We start from the raw sequence: 22,641 nt of genomic DNA, 5'->3' as shown, positions 1-22,641 counted from the left end.
AGAATCTCTCAGGACTCATGGCATAAAGCTACTCCCTGCAATTTCTAGTGGAGAACTAGAATACATGATTTACTCTGGTTTGGATAAAAGTGACAGATACCACCTAATACCAATAATTTTGGTCCTGTCTCAGCAATAGTAGTAGCTATCTTCTCACTATACTTTCACAACTAATTTCTGACTAAAAGGATGTTAATCTTGAAACATATACAATTATTAATAATTTGCCATACTTGACTTAAAATACACAATTCATGGAATTTGGCAAAGTATTTCTCATTGGTAGCAGCTTCTGGTTCTCTCCTCTCTGTTTCACTGCTTCATGATTTTTCTTTACTCATTCCATCTATTGTCTTTCAATCTGTGCTACCTCAGAATTTCTGCTTGTTCATTTCTTACGTTTTGTGGCCTTGGGGAACTAATTATTTGTCCCTCTTCGGTAACGACAGATCCTGAGCACGGTGTTCTGATTGGCTGGCCAGTCATCACGAAGAACACAGTATATATTACTCTTTGAGTAGAGTTTTCACTCCACTCCATGTTCCTCTTCCAGCCTACAGCTGAGTATTTTGGGGCCCAGAGATTACTTATGAGGCATAAGCAGACATGATGGAAAGAATTGAAAATACCATGCATTCAAGATGATCAATACAGTTACCCATACTTCTTTCACTTTTAGATAAAGAAATATATCAGTTCATTTCTCAAGGATTCAAACTATATTTCTCTAGCTGTAGACATCACTTTGGTTCTTTTTCCCCACTCTACGAATTAATGGGACATATATTCAAATCAACTTATCAAAAAACAAATTAAAAAAAGAACTCCTGCAACCAATTATGACACAGATTCAATTACGGTTCATCTCTAACATAGGTGTAAAATATTTTTAAAATGACACACATATTCTTCCCCTTTCCTATGCTTTTTCCAAATATATGGATGTTCCTTACTTTTGAAAATTCTATCTCAAGCAGTTTTCTTATATTTACAATCAGTAGCCTAAACTTAAGATCTTTGAAAGACATTCTGATTAAAGCAAATTAGAATATCCCTCAACTTTTTTTTTGATTTAACATAAACAGTAAGGTCAAGCTGTGTCCAACTGAACCATGTCTAAATAAGTCTGGCTCTTTCTCTGATTGTTCCTGCTGGGCAAGCCAAAGGCCTTAAGGTCAAATCAAGGCCATGTCTTTCCAAAGTATGATGAAGCCTAAGTCTAGGCTTTTCTTACTTCCTTCCAAACTATTTTTTTTTCCAGTGTCACCAGATGGACTTTTTTATATCTTCTACACAGGGCTGTTGGATTCAATTTTTCAAAATAAATCCAAATTTTAACTCTCAGTATAACAGAATATTTCCAAAGTAACATTTTTCTAATCACTGCTGTGCATTTAAAGTGTCTAAATAATTGCATTTTATTTACAAAATGATTTCTTCATTCAGACTTTCCATTATCATATCTAAGTCTTGTAGACATTAATATATTACAACAGGGACAGAATTATGCATGGATTATATCTCATATGTAGTTAAAATTAAAGCAAAAATCAATTAGAAGAATATATTTTTTCATAAGAAACACAGGACAGCTGCAAAAAACAACATAAATAAAAAATTGTAGCGCTTACTCCTTCAGCCCTAAGCAAAGAGTAAAAGGATGTTTTTCTTTTTCTGCCTTGAAATTGGCAGATGGGGCACTTGTGTGACGTGCTCCATCTGTTACTTCGTTCACTGGGCTGGTCTTATAAATTTGATAAGCAACAAGTTGCATGCAGTTTCAAGTGTTAACTGCAAGTTATTTCTGTTTTGTTCCCCTGCTTGCTGGCCTGAAGGTTGGAATTGAGACTAGGTCTATAAGTAAAGAACACGGAAAGTTCATATAACCATGTCAGGTATTTAGGTGTGGGTAGGAGGGCAGCGGATCTGAAATGGAGAATTTCCATTTCCTTATCCGACTTTTTTTCAGAAGACTTCATCAACATGAGTTGGATGAAAATCTTTTGAAGTGTGACTAATTAAGTTGCATGGAAGATAAAAATGTACTTCTTTGCTTAGGAGGCCGGTTTAAGCAAAACCTTAGTTACAGTTGAGAAAAACATTATGCTTATTTAGCATCCTTACTGTATCTGTTACATTGAGTGAATCCCAAAGTAAAAACGAATTATGTAACAAAATAAAAGATACATAATAGAAAACAGGGAGATAGATCTTTTGCAAATGGGAAGGTGACCAAGAGATGGGGAGAAGGGCCATAGAAAGTATTAAAATGTATTATGTACAGGTGCCAGCACCCCCATAATAAACGTAATCATGGAATGAAAATGTGTAGTAATAAAACTAACAGCTAAAGAAACAAAAAACAATCAGATATAAAACATGGAAGTTGTAGGACTCAGCAGAGTTGATTATTTTGGTTGTCTGTTATGGTGATTGAGCAAACATATATGTTAACTGTTCCAAGGAGATTTGAATTTCAGAATTTATTTTTAATGATAAAATGAAAGACGGTGTTCCTTAATAAAATAATTTAGGAACAGAAACTAGGTAGTAGAAGTATCCAGAAGGCAGAGGACTTGTTGACAAAACACTAAGCTATTACTAGGTGATATCCTCTTCAAAAGGACAGAAACCCTTCACTTTTGGATTGACACACGTTCATTAAAAATAAATTACTGTTCCCATCTGGTCTGACTCATTTGATGGGAACAAGAAGTTCTTCTGGAACTACAAATAGACAGGGAGGAAGGGATTTGAAAATGAAGGGAGGCATGAGATTGACTCTGTGCAACTTTTCCAGAACTCAGAACCACAAATTTAATTTTTACATATAATTAAAGTATTCTGAGTAGAAAATCATCAAGTACACCAACATTCACCATATCTGTGGTCCTGGATTACTGCATAGATCAACAGAATTCGTAGTTGTTAACAGCTGTGCCTCAATCAATCTTTCAAAACTGGCTTCAAGTGCTAAGTTATTAAATAAGTAGACGTTTGCTATATCCATTCCAACTGATTTCTTCCAAAATTGTGTTGGAATTCATAAAAACTTAATTAAAATGTAAATTCTTTCAGTAGGGACATTTTAAACAAGTTTCCTCCAGTATCCCTGAATTATTTCACTTTCTAAGCACAGTATAGTTTGCATATTACAATCTATAATTAGAGAGAAGAGGATGTAATGGAAAAAGAATATATGTTCTTTTTCTCATGTATCTATATATGATATATCTCAGATATCTATATATCTCATATCTCATATATCTATATGAGAGAGAAAGAGATAGTTCTTATTCATGGTAGCAAAAAATACTATAAATGAAGTTTTACTTACTATTCTTTTGGCAAAAAGATTATCTCAAGTTTTGTAAGTTAGAAAATAACATTTTCTCATTCACTTTATTAATTCTTAAATCACTTTCTTTTCCCATATCAGTCTCTTTGGATCTTATATATGGATAAAATATATTTGTCTTCACAGAATTTATATAAATTATTTTCTCTTTTAAGTGCTTAATCCAGAAAGTAATTTTTCAAAAACAGATCTAAATATAACAATTTCAATGAACATAAATGTAGTACATCAAAAGTAAATGAATAGAATCTGTATATGAGCATTGGTAGAATGGCCATTTTCACTATGTTGATTCTTCCTACCCAGGAGCAGGGGCTATCTTTCCATTTTCTTATATCCTCTTCAATCTGATTTTTCAGAGTGCTATAGTTTTCAGTGTAGAGATCTTTTGCTTTTTTTGTTAGATTGATTCCTAGATACTTCATTTTGGGGGGATGCTATTGAGAAAGGAATTGTTTCCCTAATTTCTCTCTCAGACTGTTATTTGTGTACAAGAAGGCTATTGATTTTTGAGTGTTGACCTTGTATCCAGCTACTCTGCTGAAAGTGTCAATTAAGTCTAGGAGTCTTTTGGTGGAGTTGTTTTTTTTTTGTGTGTGGGGAGTCTTCAATGTAAAGTATCATACTGTCAGCAAATAATGACAGTTCAACTTCTTCCTTTTGTATCTGTAATAGCTAAAATTTAGAAACAGCCCATTTGCCCATCAGTTGGGGACTGGATAAAGAAGATTTGGTTTTTCTATAAATTGGAGTACTGCTATCCATAAAGAATGAGATTTTAGAGTCATTCATAGGAAAATGGATGCATATCGAGGATATACTCTTAAGTGAAATAAATAAACCACAAGTGTAAATACTGAATAGTTTATCTGGTGTAAAAATCTATAATCATAAATAAAATCCTAATGGTGTAATTGACAATGTGAAATAGGAAGAAAAGGGCTAAAGGTGCAGGGAAAGTAGAAAGGGTAGGGGAAAGGTAAGAAAGGAAAAGAAAAAAAATGTGAGAAAAGGAAAAACATGGAAATAAAGTGTTTGTAAACGGGGAGGGGAGGAGGGGCTGAGGGAGGGCAGGGACAAGGGGAAAAATGAGAACCAAGACCTGTCATGTAAAGGTACAAGATCCCAATGATGAATGTAACTGTACTTTATACCTGAAATGTACCAATAAACTCAATGAGGAAAAAAAGTAAATGAATAGAATTATATCTTTATATATAAACTACCTTACTTGCTCTTTTGGGAAATTTTAAACTAGATTTAAAGCAAAATTTACTCTGAGTTTCATTGTGTTTAATTTTCTCTGTCATCATATTTTAAGGGAAAAAAAATCTCATAAATGATAAGCCAATATAGGTTTGCCAATTTTGACAGTATATTTTTTCTTCATATATGAACTAGGAAAATAATTATTTACTTGATTATTTATGATTTTTTTGTAACTTGATATTTTTATGAGAAAGACCATACAGAAATAATTACAAAAATATGTTTGAATGGAAATTCATTTGTGTTATCTGTGAAAAAAAGTGGACCATATGTACAAACTATCTTCCAAATGCAATTCTATCCGAACATGATTTTTTTGTGTCCTATTCTGAGTTCGGCAAATATATTTCAATTTGATAGAATTAGTGTTAAATCTCGTGATATGTGATAGTAAATACAAGATGTCCAAGGAAGCTGAAAAGAAATCAGAGCCCAATTTTAATCTATAATGGAAATATCCTTATTTAACTGTGGATCCAGGCTACCTTTACTATAGTGAGCCACTATTTCCTCCCAAGGAATTTCTAGAATACAACAGATCTCATCATTTGTAATGTGGCTGCATGTTTATAGGTACAGATGCCAATTCACAAAGCATTTCTTCGACAAAGGAGCTCACCATCCTCAGTGGAGGAAAGATAGCCTCTTTAATAAATGGTGTTGGAAAAACTGGATATCAACCTGTCACAGATTAAAATTAGACCCTTATCTTTTGCCATGCACTAAATTAAAATCCAAATGGATTAAAGATCTAAATATTAAAACAGAAACATTAAACTTGCTGGAAAGCAAGTTAGGTAGAACTCTGGAAGACATTGGTATAGGAAAAGACTTTATGAGCATTTACTCTTTTGTTAGGGTTTTTGAAATGGACTCAAGATAGAACGTGCTTTCAGATATTTGGCATGCTACTTGCTTTCTAGTGACAATATTTAAATTGAATATCACCAACCCAAGGACTAGCCCTCTATTCAAGAAATTTTGAGAAAAAAGAAATTAAAAGTTATAAATATTTAGAGTTTTACAATTTAGAAACTGAATATGGTAATTATCTCTGGAAATAATAAATGTTTTAGGCTCTGGTTTATGTGAACTCAACTCTTAAGGCACTCGAGACTCCTTCTGATAAGCATGGTCATACCTTCCAGTCTTTATGCTAAGATTCCCTGTGCTATATGCTTTTCTTCAAATTTTGCTTCTTTCAGTTTTACCTGGAACACCAGCGTCAGAGCAGCCTTCCTTCGCACTCTTCCCAGAATGGCTTCTTACTGGCTCTTGACTTTTTTCCATCACCTTAAAGTAGTTGAAGATACTTGAATGACTGCTATTCATTTCATTCCACATCTTACAAACATAGTGATGTGAAATAAATAAGCTAATGCTGCATTTGAAGTTCCCAAGAAAACCAAGAGGATAATAACATTAAACAACGACAACAACAACAATGCAAAAGTCAGTGGATTAAATTGCTGCTTCCTTGAAAAGATAAAATTGATAAATGCTCAGCCAAAACTTAGCAAAAAAAGGGAGATGGTCCAATTTAACAAAATTAGAGTGGAAAAATGATAAACTTCAAAAAATACCACTGAACCCTGAAAACTACATAGAATTATTTTCAAAACTTATTTTCTTATAAATCAGAGAATCTAGAAAACTGGATAAGTTTCTAGAGCTATATTGCCTATCAAATTGAACACAAAAGATAAATACCTCAATACAACAATAACAAATGAAGTTGATGCAGTTAAAAAAATTCTTATTAAGTAAGATTTATTGCTAAATGCTAACGGAACTTTACAGAAGAATGAACACCAGTGCTTCTAAAATTTTTCATGATATAAAAGGAAAGAAAAATATCCAAAGTCAACTATGAAAAGAGCATTATTCTGATACTCAAACTGAATAAAGTCAACAAAAATAAGAGAACTATAGACTGACAACCTTGATGAACACAGGCATAAAAATCCTCAATAAGATTCTTGAAAACAGAATTCAACAACACATTTAAATGATCTTAGACCATGACCAGTTGACTTCATACTACTGGTACAAGGAAACTTCAAGATGTGAAAATCAATAATTGTAATACACTATATAAACTAAAGCAAAGAAAAACTGCACATTATCATCTACTTAGATGAAGCACAGTTTATGACAAAATCCAACATACTTTCACCATTATAAAAAAAAAAAACTTGTCAAAAATTGGTATCGAGGAATCTGACTTCAAACTGAGAAAAAAATTTGTGATATGATATATCACAAATGCACAGAAAATATCACACTAAACAAAAAGAGAATTGAAACATTTCCTTTAAAATCAGAAATGAGACAAGATGTTCACTCTCAGCACTTCTGTTCAATATAATAGGTCAAATGTTAGCCGGAGCAGTCAGGCAAGAAAAATAAAAGGAGATGAACAAGAAAAGAAATCAAATTATGCTCATAGAGGAGCTAATTCTTTAAATAGAAGACCTAAAAAACTCCACCAAAAGTCTTTTAGAGCTGATAAACAAATTTATCTGTGAGAGACTGCTTGGGCCTGCATAAGATGGCTGCCCTCAACCTTAGCCTTTGCCTTGGTGGAAAAATCCCACTAGACTACGTACGTGACTTTTGGCAGGTTTAGCCCCTGGGCAAACAGGAAATCTTACAGAAAAAATAGCCCTTTGTGCTAACCACAGGGTCACGGGATCTGGAGCAGGAAGCAGGTGGTATTTCCCTGTCCTACTTGCCCCTAGGGGTTGTGAAGTTAAAGATTGCATAGGGTTAATTGTTGATGTACGCCTTCCCACTTACCCCTCCCCACATTTGGTAAAATACTGATTGCTGTATGGTTAAATGCTTGAGTGACTCATGTGATTGATTTGCTTGAACTGTCCAATAAGCTTGCTGAACCTTCCCCCTGGGATAACAGTATATAATCGTTTTGCTGAGCCAATAAAGCGCCTTTGATCAGAAACCAGACTTGGGCCGTGTACTCTAACTTCTTAAAGATTTCCTCCACAGACATTCAAGATCGGATCGGCCTCTGATGACCCACGAATAAGAGGCGGCTCTCACCTCCTATTCCCCGCGGGACGGGGTCCCCCCAGAGAGCCGCATTTATCAAAGTAAAAGGATATAAAAATCACGCACAGAAAATAAGTGTTTAAGTACCCCAATAGTGAGCACACAGGGAAAGAAATAATAATAGCTCTTCTATTCAGAATAACTTCAAAATATTAAATACCTAGAATCAACCTAATTAAAGAGGTTAAAGACCTTTACAATTAAAGTTCTGGAAGACCAGAGAAAAATAGTTAAAAGAAGATATTAGAAAATGGAAAGTCTTCCATATTTCATGAATCAGCAAATTAGTGTTAAAATGGCTGCCCTACCAAAGATGATCCACAGATTTAATGCAAAACTATTAAAATGCTAACAGCACTCTTCACATCGTTAGAAAAAGAAGTCCTAAAATACATATGAAATTAGAAATGACCCAGAAGAATCAAAGAAATACTGAGCAGAAATCAATGCTGGAACCATCACAGCAGCTAATTTTTCAAAGTATACTACAAAACCAAAGTAAAAATAACATCATGATGCAAGGAAAAAAAAAGATAATATAAATCAATTTTTTTGTAAATGGGGAGGGGAGAAAGGTTTGAAAGATGGGGAGGGGGATGGGAAAAAATTAAGCTGTATTATGCAGAAGTACAAATTCCCTATGATGAATGTGTTCAATGTGTATGCCAAATATAAAGTCATAAAATTACTTTTAAAATGAAATTATAAAAGGATAAAGAATAGAAGCTGAAGAAAGAGATAAAGATATGTAGCTCACAGAACAGAAAAGATGACACAGAAATAAAATCCTAAAGCTACATCCACTCGAAAGAAAACAAAATATGTTGGAGAACATATGTATATATTTTTAAACAAACTGTGCAGGAAAAACTTGCCAACCTTATGCAAAAGACTGACTAGATCTCTCTGTCATTCTGTCTCTCCCCACCCCATTTCTCTATTTCTGTTTCTTTCTATATCTGTTTCCCTCTCTCTGTAGCAAAGGCAAATGAAAAATAATCAAATACCTAAATGTAAGACCATAGTTATAAACTGGTATTATAAAATAAAGAAGAAGACATAGGCAAAAGCACTAACTTCCTAAATTGGACTCCTAATAGCTCTGGATATAATAGCAATAATTAATAAATGTGACTGCACCAAATTAAAAACCTTCTCTGGGACAAAGGAAAAACTGATAGAATGAAGAGACAGCTTAATCAAAGGGAGAATATATTTACTAGCTACTACCAAAGGATTAATATCTAGAATGTATGAAGAACTCAAAAACTAACTCCAAAACAAATAATAAAATAATCATAGGCAAATGGTCTCAGCAGACAATTCATTGAAGAAGAAATACAAACATTAATTTTATAAGTAATATTGCACCATTTTTAGCTATCAGGAAAATGCATATCAAAACTACAATGAGGCAGGTGGCAGAACCACTGGGCCAAATTCTTGGCCCTGTATCACCTTTTATTACTTTCCAAAAGAATTAAAAGAATCATACCACAATGATGTATGTGCACCCATGTTTATAGCAGCACAGTTTGTAATAGGTAAAACTTGGAAACAGCCCATTTGCCCATCAGTTGGGGACTGGATAAAGAAGATGTGGTTTTTCTATAAAATGGAATACTACACAGCCATAAAGAATGATATTTTAGAGTCATTCATAGGAAAATGGATGCATATTGAGGATATACTCTTAAGTGAACTAAATAAGTCACACATGTAGATGTGGAATAGTTTCTCTGTTGTGAAAAACTATAATCATAAGTAAGATCCTAATGGTATAATTGACAATGAGGAATAGAAAGAAAAGGGCTAAAGGTGTAGGGGGAGTGGGAAGGGAAGGGGAAAGGAAAGAACGGAAAAGAAAAAAATATGAGAATATGAAAAAATGGAAATAAAGTGTTCGTAAATGGGGAGAGAAGGAGGGGGTGAAGGGAGGGTAGGGACAAGGGGAAAAATGAGAATCAAGACCTGTCATGTACAGGTACAGGATCCCAATAATGAATGTAACTGTACTGCATACCTAAAATGTACCAATAAACTCAATGAGGAAAAAAAGCTACAATGAGATTCCATCTCTAGTCAGAATGGCTCCCATCAACAATATAAGAAACAATAAATTTGGATGAGGATGTGGGGACAAAGTATGAGTGTAAATTAATATAGCCACTATCCATATCAATATGAAGGTTCCTCAAAAGTTCAACATAAAGCCATGATATGATTCAGATATATCAACCTTAGTATCTACCTGAAGAAATCAGTCATCATTCTACAGAGATAAGTAAATGCTCATGTGTATCAATGCCCAATTCAAAATAGGTAAGATATAGAATCAGTTTAACATGCCTGTCATTGAATGAACGAATAAGAAAATGAGATATTAACACACGAAAATATTAGTCAGCCACCAAGAAGAAAATAATGTCATTTGCAGGAAAATGAATGGAACTAGAGACCATCAAGTTAAGTAAATAAAGGCAGACTTAGAAACACCGATATCATATATTTCCCCTAATATGTGGCATCTAGGGAAAAAAGGTAACATCAAAGTAGAGCTATTGGACAAAAAGGGTCTCAGAAGGGAGAATTGGTGTAAAGAAGACATTGGGAGAGGTAATTATGATGAAAATATGTCACATGAATATATTAAAATGGCATAAAGAAATCCAATGATTTGTAAAATTAGTATGCATCTATACGCAGATAATAAAAATGTGTTATGCTCTAAAAATAATTTAAGGTCATTTTTACTGATTTTATAAAATATTCTAAGAAATTGAATAGGGGGTGCTTTCACACATTCAATGAGATCAATATTACTAATGAACAAAAGTAGTAAAAACCCCTTAGAATAAAATTACAGATCAAAATCCTTCATAAACAAAGATACAAATATTTTAAACAAAATTTTATTCAAATTACACATAATATAAAGATATGACATTTAATGGCCACATTGGGCTTATTCAAAAACTATAAGGGGTTTTAAGGTTTGTAAAAAAATCAATGTAATTTCACATATTAATATATTTTTTAAGAAGAACAATATATACAATCTTTTCTTTCCTGTAGCAGAATCAAACTCAGGGCCTTGCACTAGCCAGGAAGGCACAGCTCTGCTGATCTACCTCCCTGGCCCCAATATATACAAACATATGATGCAGATGAAGTATTTGGCAAAGTCCAATATTCATTCCTAATCAAGCTTTCAGCAAATGGCTAGTGCAGAATTTTCTCTACCCCATAAAAGCTGCTTGCAAAAATACTAGAGATGCCATCACATTTAATGGTGTGAAAAAAAGAACAAGACGAAGTTTATACACAATAACCCTGGAGTTTATGAGAGACATGGATGGAGAAGAAGAAAGGAGGAGAGGGAGAGGGAGAGGGAGAACGAGTGGGAGGCAGGGAGGGAGGGAAGGAAAAACAGACACAGAGAAGGAGTAGAAAAGGCAACATGTCTACATTCACAGACTGCATGCTTATCTAGGTAAAACGTATGCAACACAGAAAAGAAACTACTAAAATTAAAAGAAACTACTGAGAACTTCTAAGGACATCTAGCGAAATTGTAGAGGTGTGAGTCTCCATGTGTATAAATATATGTACAATGGTATCTTGTTCAGAACTTGATTCTTTCCAGAATTCTGGTAACAAACCAAGTTGGATGAGAACTGAATCAAATCCAATGGTTCGTATCAATGTTGACCTTATGGGGAAACTTAATTTTGTTTTCATGCAGTTCAATTTGTGACCAGAATTGTGGAGAGAATTGAGTTTGTGAATCGCATTATCACTGTACCTCAAAGAACCCCAGATCTGCATTATTCTATGTAGGAACTGACCACCCATAAGTTGAAATAAATAAAAACAATGCCATTTTAAATGCCATACAAAATGGGAAACTATTAAAGAAAAATCTGGCAAAAGAAGCAGGGGATATTCAAATTGAAAATTTAATTACATTGACAGAAATCATTAAGAAAGAGGTATGTAATCAGAGAGAGACTATTGCACTTTGAAGCTAAAGACTCTATTACCATTAAAATATTAATTATTGGCAGAGGAGATGGGCATACTAGCAGCACAGGAAGAGCACAACTCCCCCTGCCTGATCTCTGGTCTCCTGGCTGCACCAGTATCCAGATCCACACCACACAGGAACGGGTGGTCATAAAGGCCATTGTCCTGAACTCCAGAAGATAGAGCAGAAGTGAACAACAGAAAGAGGACCTCTGTACAGCTCCTTGATGAAAATTGAAGCCCACTGGAAAAGTGAAGAAAATCTCTGCAATAAAGGCACAGCAGACCACCCTAGTTGGTAAGTTGGAAGGATCACCACCTCCCATCAGAACATGGACTATCTTCAGGGGGAAAAGGCAGCTGGATCCTGCAGTAGAACCTTGCAGAGCTCATCACCGCAGTAGGCCAGAGAGCTCAACTTGGGCCTTGCAGCCAGAAATCAGCCTGAATCTCAGGGGTCTGCTGCTGGCTTACTGAGGCTAATTGATTTAAATCTGTACATCGCTGCTCTCATTGTATACTGTGACAGCAGAGACATAGCCTGAAGCGAGGCCCTTTGTTTTTATTTATAAAATTACTTTTTTCTTCTTTATATTTTCTACTCTAGTTGTTTTCTTTCTTCTTTTTCTTTTTTTTCTATCATTTCTCTCTCCCTCTACCATATTGTTCTTCATCTCCCTTTTTGTTCCTGTACCTGCCTTAATGCAGATTTCTTCTTTCTCTTTCCTTCTCATGTTGTCATTAGTTTCAAAGCAAAGTGAATACAGTTCCCAGCCTCCCTGTTGCTGTTAGGTTGTTCTGTTCTTTACTTTGTTCTTTCATTCTGTCTTTTCCTCTGGTCTTCAACAGTTTTCTAGAGTTAGCATGATCTTCCTGTGTCCTCTGGCCTCACTTCTACCCTTTCCCCATCTGTCTTCCTATCTATCCCTCCCTCCCCAAATCCTTCAAAGTCCCAATGCTGAAGGGTAAAGTTCCTATATTGAAGAGTTTATTGGTTATAAACATATTTTGGTCTGGTCCTTGATTTTGTTTTAATTCACATTGTTAAAGGTGATAGATTAATAACTACCAGAAATTGTGATTTTTCTAAACTGTGCTGAATGCTATTGTATTGTTGACGGTATTACTTGGCCTAAGGTGTTGTGATTGATCTAATCAGTTGTCCTTCCTGGTACACTGAAAACAAGATTGCCCAACAGTCATTAGAGATTCAAAACCTAAAGGCCAGCTATATCTGGAAGACACCCCTGAGAAGCAATCATTCCATAAGAGTACTAAATATAAGCAAGAAAAATACTTACAATAAGCAATATTGAAATATCAACTCAAGAATTAAACCAAAAACAGTACAAACAACAAACACAGACATGAGAAGACACCTAAGTAAGGGGCAAACACAGACTTCCAGCTCACAGAAAGGCAAATTCTGGGAAAAATCCAATAATCAACGACCCAGAAATCCTGAACGGATAGCACAGGATTAACAAAACAGACATATGAGGCTCTACAAAAATTCAAAACAGAAATAGTTTCCTAGATAACTAGAGAGATGGTGAGCAGAAAGAAAGACATGATTACAGACTCTAGAACAGAAACAGATTAAAAAACAACAACAACAACCACAGATGAGCTCCGAACCATGATGGAAGCCATGAATGCCCAGTATTGGAAAGAAAAAAAAGAAAATAGGAAGAAAAGGTGTAAAGGAGGATGGGAAGTGGAAGAGTAGGGAAAGGAAAGAAGGGAAAAATATGAGAAAAGGAAAAAAATGGAAACAAAGTCTTTTTAAATAGGGAAGGGTGGAAGGGATAAAGAGAGGGCAGGAGAGTGGGGAAAAAATAAGAACCAAGATACATCATGTAGAGGTACAAGATCCCAGTGATGACTGTAACTGTACTGTGTACCTAAAATGGACCAATAAATTTTATGCACAAAATTACATGTTGCATTTAATCAACCTGGGTAACTGTTAATGAAAAATAATCTGTGCAAAATAAAAGGACTTGGTACGGCATAATTTATTGTCATTAAATATAACAACCTGCTCTATTTAGAATAATTTTTCTTATTCACACTTCAAATTTCTCACACCAGAGAAACCGTTTTGTTTACACATGCATGTCCTATTTATTTCACTTAAGAGTTTGGCCTCCTTTTTTTTTTTTTTTTTTTTTTGTGCCAGGGATAAAAGAACTCTGGACCTTGCACTGTTGAGGCAAGCAGTGGAACCACTGAGCTAGATCACTGGCTGTTTGTCCTCAATATACATCCATTTATCTATAATTGTCTCTAGTTTTTCATTCTTTATGGCTGAATAGTGCTCCATTTTATATAAAAAGAATACATTTTCTTTATCCAGTCTCCAGTGTAGGGGAAAGGAAAGAAGGGATTGCAATAAATATGAGAAAAGGAAAAAATAGAAACCAAATCTTTGTAAATAGGGAGGGGTGGACGGGTTGAAGTGAGGCCAGAGGTATGGAGTAAAAATAGGAACCAAGATATATCATGAAAAGGTATGAATTTCCAATGAAGAATGCCAATATATTGAGTGGCTGAAATGTACTAATAAAATTAATGAATATAAATATTTTTCAAATATAATACATGAAAATGGGATAAGGAGAATTTACCTAATGTTTTCAAAATTTGATCACAAATGTAACTGTTAAGTGGTTTTAAAAGTAGAAATAATACTGGCATATTAGAATTGGATGCAATGCAATATTCTTTTTTATTTTATTATTCATGTGAAAGGCAAGAAAAAAATCATAGATAAAATGGAATATAGTCACCATGTAGATTAGAGTATATGCATTAGTATTAGAGAACAAATTTTAGTCTGAGAAAGGAGACATTTTCTCATTTCTATGAACCACTACTTCAAATGCTAACAAATGAAAGGAATAATATCCTTTTATCTCAGTTACTACTAAAGTTTTTACTTCTAATTCATTGCCTGAGATTCACGTTCCTCGTTCTCATCTTTGGGATTTCCAATTAACTCAGACTATCTGAAAATACATTCCTTTTACAAGGGGGATAAACGCCTGTTTACGATAATGTTGTACATCAGTGCCTTCTAATGACTAATGGGGAATAGCTTGTTCCATACATGCAGAGGTGCCTCTCCGTAGGACGCTTTACATATCCCACCAGCTGGCATCCAATGATAATTTGCACAAAACTGGAAAAATGGAAAATTCTGTACATGAGAAATCATGCTTTTTCCCCCATTAAGTTTATTGGTACATTTTAGGCATACAATACAGTTATCTTCATCATTGGTAACTTACACCTTTACATGATGTACTTGGTTCTTACTCTTTCCCCTCATCCCTCCCCTCTCTTCACCCCCTGCACTGCTCCCTATTTACAAAGACTTTGTTTCCATTTTTTCCTTTTTCTCATATTTATTTTCTTTCCCTCCTTTCCTTTCCTCTACCCCTCCCACTTTGCCTTCCCTTTTGGACATTTCCTTTCTGTTTCACACTATCTGTTATACATTTTTATCCTTATTTACAATTGTAGTTTCTCATACCAGAGAAACTATTCGGTATTTACACATGTGTGTCTTATTTATTCCAATTAAGAGTATGGCCACAATGTACATCCATTTAGTTACAAATGTCTGTAGTTTCTCGCTCTTTATAGCTTAGTACTCCATTTTATTAAAAAACAAACAAAGAAAAAAACTTTATCCAGTCTTCAGTTGATGGACAACTAGGCCATTTCCACATGTTTTTTAGTAGGAAAAATAATGCTATAAATATGTGAAGAGTGACATCTTTCAAATGAGTAGGCCTGATCCTGTGGCTCCTTTCTGCCATGTCAAAGTTGTAAGAGCTTCATAAGTCATCAGCTCCAGGGAGAGTAAGGGAGAAAAGTGGCCATACATTTGAAAGTACTGTTAAAGTATGAAATCTTATACATAGATTGACTGAAGAGCTCATCATTACCCTAGACACTTTAAAAATAAAAATAACATGTGGGTAATAATATGAGAAGGCACCTAAATATATAATCTAAATGTGATGATAGAGTAAAATAGAAAAGAGCTGACATTCTTTCAGAAAATCTGGAAGTTCTTTTTGAACTTGCAAGGCAGAGTGATGCATATTGAATATTGCAATTAACAATGCAGTTATGAAAATTTTCCTTCTTTATAAATAAGGCTATTAACCACAGTAATGGAAGAAATAATTATATGCCTTAAAATTTTTTGATCCTGGCATGGTGGCACATGCTGGTGATCCCAGCACTCAGGAGGCTGAGGCAGGAGGATCAGTGTGAATTCGAGACCAGCCTGGGCTACATAGAGTTTCAGGTCAATCCTATCTATGTAGTGAGACCCTGTCTCAAAAACCAAAAAAAAAAATTTTTTTTTGGATTGGTTTAAAATAATTTGCTAAAGTATTTGCTGTCACCTGATTCTATCATTGAATACTCCTGTAGGTTCCACCATAGTTGAAGAATGTGATAATTATCAATTGAAACCCCCCAAAACCAGAAAAACACAAAAAGAATTAAATGACTCCATATGCATGCAATTAAAAGAGGAAACTAGAATGCCAGGTTACCTTTCTATGGGAATAAAGCCCTTGTTTGACTGAGATGTGATATCTGAGATCAAGCAATGTTCATTGGCAACACTGGCAGGATACCTACTTTGTGAGTTTGAAGTGGAAAAGAGAATTAATTCAGTATGGTAATTAGATAAGGTGTAAATCCCTAAGATTCTTTTCAAGAAGCATATATTTTCAAACAGTAATAAAGTTACTTCTAACGCAGTTTACAGAGATTCAATGTAACTCATTTCAAAACAGACCTGCAAAAATGTATGCAAAGTGCAAAACGCTGTAGTTGTTCTCTGTTGATAAAACACCTCAAAATTCAATGACAAGAATAGCTTGGTTGGAGCACTATATGAATTTCTGGAAAATGTCAAAGGCCCCATTATTCTAATTACTACTTTGTACCTTAGGAGATATTAGTCCCATAAAAAATAGTTGAATAAGCGTTAGTTGAAGTCTACTGTACAACATCAGCTCTTTATAGAAGGGATTTAAGCTAAATGAGTGAAACTGATCCTTGTTCTGGAGCTCAGAGTTTGGGGCCCTTAAAAGCCTGCTTGTTTCCTGAATCATGCTTTGCAATACAGATGAGTTTAGTATTTCAAGAGCAGACACTAGGGGAAGTGGTGAGCCTGCCAGTTCAGTAACAGACACCAGTATGTCGTCATGCCTTACAAAGACCACCTTTGTGGGCCACAGTCTTTTCCCATCAGGCCCGCTGCCCTGACCTGTGGTGTTTTCAGTTTCTAAAGAATACTGATCTCCTCTCCATGATCTACTGAAAACTGAGTGTTGAAGCACACGTGAAAAGTGAAAGGTGCCATTTAGCACACCCTGTAATTATTCCTTGGCCTACTGTAGTTTCCAGAGGCACGTTTCAGATTTTAAGATGTGAAAGCCAGATCATGTTGTACCATAACACTTTCTGTATTTTCTGAAAACTGCTTAAAATTCCCCTTTTCCTGAATTGGTGTCGGTAAAAAAGGAAGGGACTAAAGAATGATATTTTATGGGGAATAGATTTTTTAAAAGACTATATAATAAAATCTAAATTAAAAGTGAACAAATATTGAATTTAATATCTTCAGTGGCCAGACCTTTTCAAAAGAAACTAACTTGACCTCAGGAAGTAGTATAAGCAATCACAGAAATTAAATTTATTTTTTTACTGAAATTTAACTCAGCGAAGTATACCATTAAAGTCAGCATTGTGAATAGCCATACAGTGTAGATATTTATCTTTAAAACCACTTAGATTTAATTATATACATATTCTACATAGTATGTGCTAAGTGGAAGAAAGGGTGAGGTTGTGTGACTGCCAATTCTCACTAAGACTCGGTCAATAAATAAATTTTTATGATGATACATTAAATACCATAGTTCTAGAAACACTCAAGTACTATACAATAATGGCTCTGGTCTTAATAATTCAGAATAACTCATAAGTTGAAAGGAAAAGAGAAAAGATAAGGAAACATCACATCTTTTACCAGAAAAAAATCCAAATATTTGCAATGAAAGCAAGTTTCCTCTTTTCTACAGGCAGCTGAAGAGAGTTATAAATGAAGATCTTCCTTTTGTATCACACCATCCACCATTATGGTGCAATAAATTTTGGAAGAAAGTAATTAGGACAGATAATAGATAATAGAGAGAAATTACCGGTTACTTTCTTACTTTAATGAGATTAAGAAATTGGATTTTTTAGGGAAAACATGGAAAAAAAGGATACGCCTGTTCGCCTACCTATCTGTATAACCGATTTATAAAACTTGAACACTATTTGCTGACTAAAGCATAACATCTAGAAGCTTCTGAATGAATGTTATTTGAATGAATCAAAGCTTTAATGAATTTCTTAATAAGCAAAGAGTTTGAACAGTGTAGTCAAAGCCAACTGTGGTAGAAAGGGGAGAGTGCTTGCAATAAATATGCTAAAATCTCAACTCATACTACTGCCCTAGCCAAGCTGCAGCCCTCCACACTGTTTGTATTTTACAACTAGTGCTAAAAGTTTTTCAAGAAATTTTCGCTGGAAAGCTGATGAATGATATCCCCCAAAATATGCTTATTTTATAAATTCTTACTAAGGGTCCACTACATGCTTTTATCTGGGAATATTAATAAAGACTCTAAATTATATTTTATGTTCTTTGGCAAATTATCCCATGTATTAGACATCAATTCTCACAATACCTTTATGAATCAAGTATTATCATTTTTCACTTTTAGATGGGAAAACCTGGGACAGAAGAGTTAAGTGACTTGGCAAATTTATACAGCCAAGTCTTCCAGGCCATCATTTTGATCCACATACGTGGCTCTAGAAAAGAGCTTATGCAAGTCAGATTTCCATCAAATAATGAAATAACTTAAGTAATTTTTCAGCCTAAAGTTTGGAGATCCCAGTTTAGACTAAGCAGATGCAGGGCCTTAGGCCCTTGGTAAGGAAGCCCATCATGCTCAATAGCATTGACTTGAACACCAAGGCTTTTTGAGGAATACTCATCCAGACCATACCAGAACCCTTAACTGATTAAGTTGTTAGTAAAGTTGACTGGTGATAAGAAAGCCTCATGTTAGATTGTTTCTATGATGATCATGTTTTTAGACTGAAATATAGCTTATTTCCAGCCAAGATTTCCATTCAAAACAATCACACATTTTCTATACTGCCCAAAAGAAATATATGCTTCTGATAAAGGACTTTCCTTTGAATTATCATTTGGACATTATTCATTTACAGTCCCTCAGCAAATTTTGCCATTTATACAAACATAGTAATTAATCCTTTTCTTTCAACTTATATAATTAAAATTGATAAAATTGATATTTTAGTCCCAGAAATTTCACTCTATATAAAAACAAGTTTATCATCTCTTTGAATAATTTTAGAAGGCATTTGGTAATTCATAAAAATTCTAAAATTCTTATGGTCTGCCCAAAAGATTTTCTATGATTTGAATTTCCTATGATATGTTTTATCAATAGATTATGCTTCTAGCAAAAATACTTTATTCTTTAATATATCCTGTTCTTCTTTTTATATGCATAAGGAAATCCTTCTCCCTCCACTGAAATTATTTTTGACTGTTCATTGTTTGACATATCAGATGTATTGGAATAGTCCACTATGTTTTGGTACTATTTATGAATTAAAAACACCAAATCAAATTTCTTTTTGCATGATTTTTAAGTTGTTTACATGGCACAAAATACCAGTTTACGCAAAGGAAAGTATATATTTGCAGCAAAATAAAAACCCCTGATCTAATCCAAGAAGGGCCGGGGATTTGGCTCAGCTCAGTGGTTCTATCACCTGCCTCTCAAGCACAAGGGCCAGAGTTCAATCTTTGGTACCACTCCCCCCAAGAAATAAAACATCATGGAATCTACCAAACTTTCATGCTCATCCCTTATTCCATTTCCCCTGCCTCTCTTCAACAGGTAATACTTGTATTTGTACTTTTAGTGTCCTTTTCCATGAATTTATTATTATCCTTTTTTCTAATTCAGTAGTTTTAGTGTAGTATATCTATCTATTTCTAAATGATTAAAGAAAAATCTTATTTATCTCTTGTGGGAACACTAGGCTGTCCTCAGATTTTACTATTATGAAAAATTTGTATTGGGCAAATTCTTGTATACATCTTTTACCACACTGTAGTGAAATTACTAAAGATAAGCTCCCTGTTTTCAAGATGATGTCAATTTTTTTCCAATTTGATAGCAAAATATACTGTCGCCTATATTGTATATAAATTTCCACTGCTCTAATGTTTGAAACTTACCCAACAATTTAAATTTTGCCCACCCCTAATCCTCTGATTTCTCATGAAATATAACTTTCAGATATGTATAGTGCATTTCTATATATTGTTTTATAAAATGTTGACTCATTTCATTTTTCTCTCTTCCTTTTTATCTACTTCAATATAAATATTTGAAATATTCACGTAGAAAGATGCAATTTTGATACATAATTGCTTTAATAGATTATTCAATTGGCCTTATACAATTTGCTTCCTGATGTGTTCAATTTCAATTTCTCTTCAAAGCCATCGTTATTATATGCCCAATATGGGTCTGTTTTTGATACCATTACATTGGTACTTGTGGATTCCTGACACACTGGTATATGGTCTCAAACAGCTTTTTAAACTGTTAGCTTTCTTTCAAAAGAGTATTTGTATTATAAAATTCCTCAAACAATCCCACTGGAATTGCATTAAATTTATTGATTATCCTTGAATTATATTTTCAGTTATATGTCGTATCTATGATATATTTAAAGGTGATATTTCTGAATAAATTTTAGGCCATTAGATTTTTTTCTCAATAGACATACACCTATAGGAATATGCAATTTCTGGCTTAATTGTTTATCAATAGCTTTAAGTGGAAATTCATTATTTGTATAAAAGTTAAGCTTTTATCTTTTCAATAAACATTTATTAAGTGCTTATGTGTGGTCATTGTCCTAACCAAAAGAGAAAACGTTAAGAAAAATTTGTCAAAATCTTGAAGCATTACATTCATTACAGTCTAGTAAGGGAGACAGAAAAAATAACAAGTTGAAGCAACTAAGAAAGCAATTTCAATAAAATATGATGTGCATTGTGAGTAGAAAATATACTGTCCAGTAGTTGCATATTAAAAGGGCTCTTACCTTTAAGGTGGAAGAAAGACTCAAGGGAGAGTCATGAGAACTCTTCTGGAGAACTGACACACACAGCAAGACACATATTCAACTGAAGCTAGGACAGAGAATGGGAAGAAGGGGAGGGGAAGGTGAAAAATACTCTGTACATAAGTTTGCACGTCCTATTGGAAGACATGGCAGGAAGACAGACACTGGAACAGCTGAAGAGATGAAATTAGTTCCCTCTGATTGCAGATTGGCAAGATCAGGGAAATAACCCAGAGACCAGTATGTAAAAACAAACAAACAAACAAAAAAACCTCCTACTAAGGTGATGAAAGCATCATAAATTTTGTGAATAAACTTGCCCTCTTGGCAGTGTCAGGGATTCAAAACTGAAAAGTAAAAAAGCTTATTCTAGCACTATGCAATCCGTGAATTAGAGCAAGGCCAAATAGGTAGGAGATTTGGTGATGAGAAAATTTGAATGGTGGCTTATGTAGTACAATCAACAGGATCCTATGATCAATTAGGTGTAGAAGGAACAGTCAAAAATAGCTCCCAGGCTCCTTTCGTCAGAAGTGGATAAAATATGTTACTATTTACTGCAGTGATAATGCAGAAGAGAAATAAGGAAGATTTAGTTTTGTACAGTCAGGTGTGATGTATCTAGAAGACATACACAGGAAGATTTCCACAGGAAGTTGTAGCCTAGAACACGAGAGAGATAGAGAGAGAGAATTGAGCAGAAAATAGAACTTGTGAGTCATCCATACACCTGTGATAACTGAAGAGGCCTGGAGAGCTGAGATATCTCACAGAGTAAGATGAGAAACAGGATCACGGAAGTACCGATAGTGTTACAAAGTGATTATAAAGTATTGCAAAAAAAATGTACTACTCAGAACTCCAGTTCACATCAAACAGTAAATTCCTAAGAAATAGTGGACATCATTTAAATAATCTATCAGTATTAAAGAAAATAATGAATGACTATGGTTCTTAAATATAATTCAATTTTCAAATTTTCTGTCTTATTAAAAAGCCTTCTATGTGTTACTTAAAAAAATTCAAGAGTAGACCTTTGCTTTGAGACTTGAAAAAATTGAAAACAAAATGTTTCTATTGTGTAACACCATTTTCATGCAAAATCGATTTACCATGTAGGGTAGTCCCTTTCAGATTTATGTTAAATACATTTATTCTGATTTTACAAATTTAAGCTTCTCACATAAAGCAGTGTTGTTAAATACTCAAGGCCACATTAAAATAGGAGGCTAGTTTTCTTAATTAAAATAATTTATTCTTTTATAATTGTTCCTTTATTAAAACAAACTCTTTAATTATAATCAGTTGGTAAAAGTCTCACTTATAAGTGCAAAAAAAAATTGTGACAGCCTAGGTTTAAGGTAGAAATAATTCAGGCATATAGTTTTGGGATAGGATTCTGTCAGAAACTTTATCTGTAAAATACACTTTAACACATATCTATATGTCTGAAAAGAAATACCATCTTATAATACACATTCCTGGTAATAATACACTTTAAAACTCACTGGGAAAAGAGCCAACTTAGATTGCAACCAAGGAAAGTCTGTAAAACTATCAGTTATTCTTCTACTCTACCTTCTAGGAATTGGTATGATGTGACTTGTTATTAATTTTCTAGAATAGTGCTGAGGAAATTTTTTCACAAATTT

At 34.1% G+C, this 22,641-nt stretch overlaps 1 long non-coding RNA gene across 1 annotated transcript in view; it reads right to left on the bottom strand.

Annotated features, from left to right (window-relative positions):
- The window catches only part of LOC117285989, a 131,099-nt gene that overhangs the window by 7,489 nt on the left and 100,969 nt on the right, over positions 1-22,641 (bottom strand). The gene's annotated exons all lie outside the window — the stretch shown is intronic.

The sequence above is a fragment of the Fukomys damarensis genome, unplaced genomic scaffold, assembly GCF_012274545.1.
Source record: "Fukomys damarensis isolate Sample0158 unplaced genomic scaffold, DMR_v1.0_HiC HiC_scaffold_14, whole genome shotgun sequence".
In the NCBI taxonomy this organism is placed as follows: Eukaryota; Metazoa; Chordata; class Mammalia; order Rodentia; family Bathyergidae; genus Fukomys; species Fukomys damarensis.
This window is presented reverse-complemented; position numbering and strand designations above follow the sequence as displayed.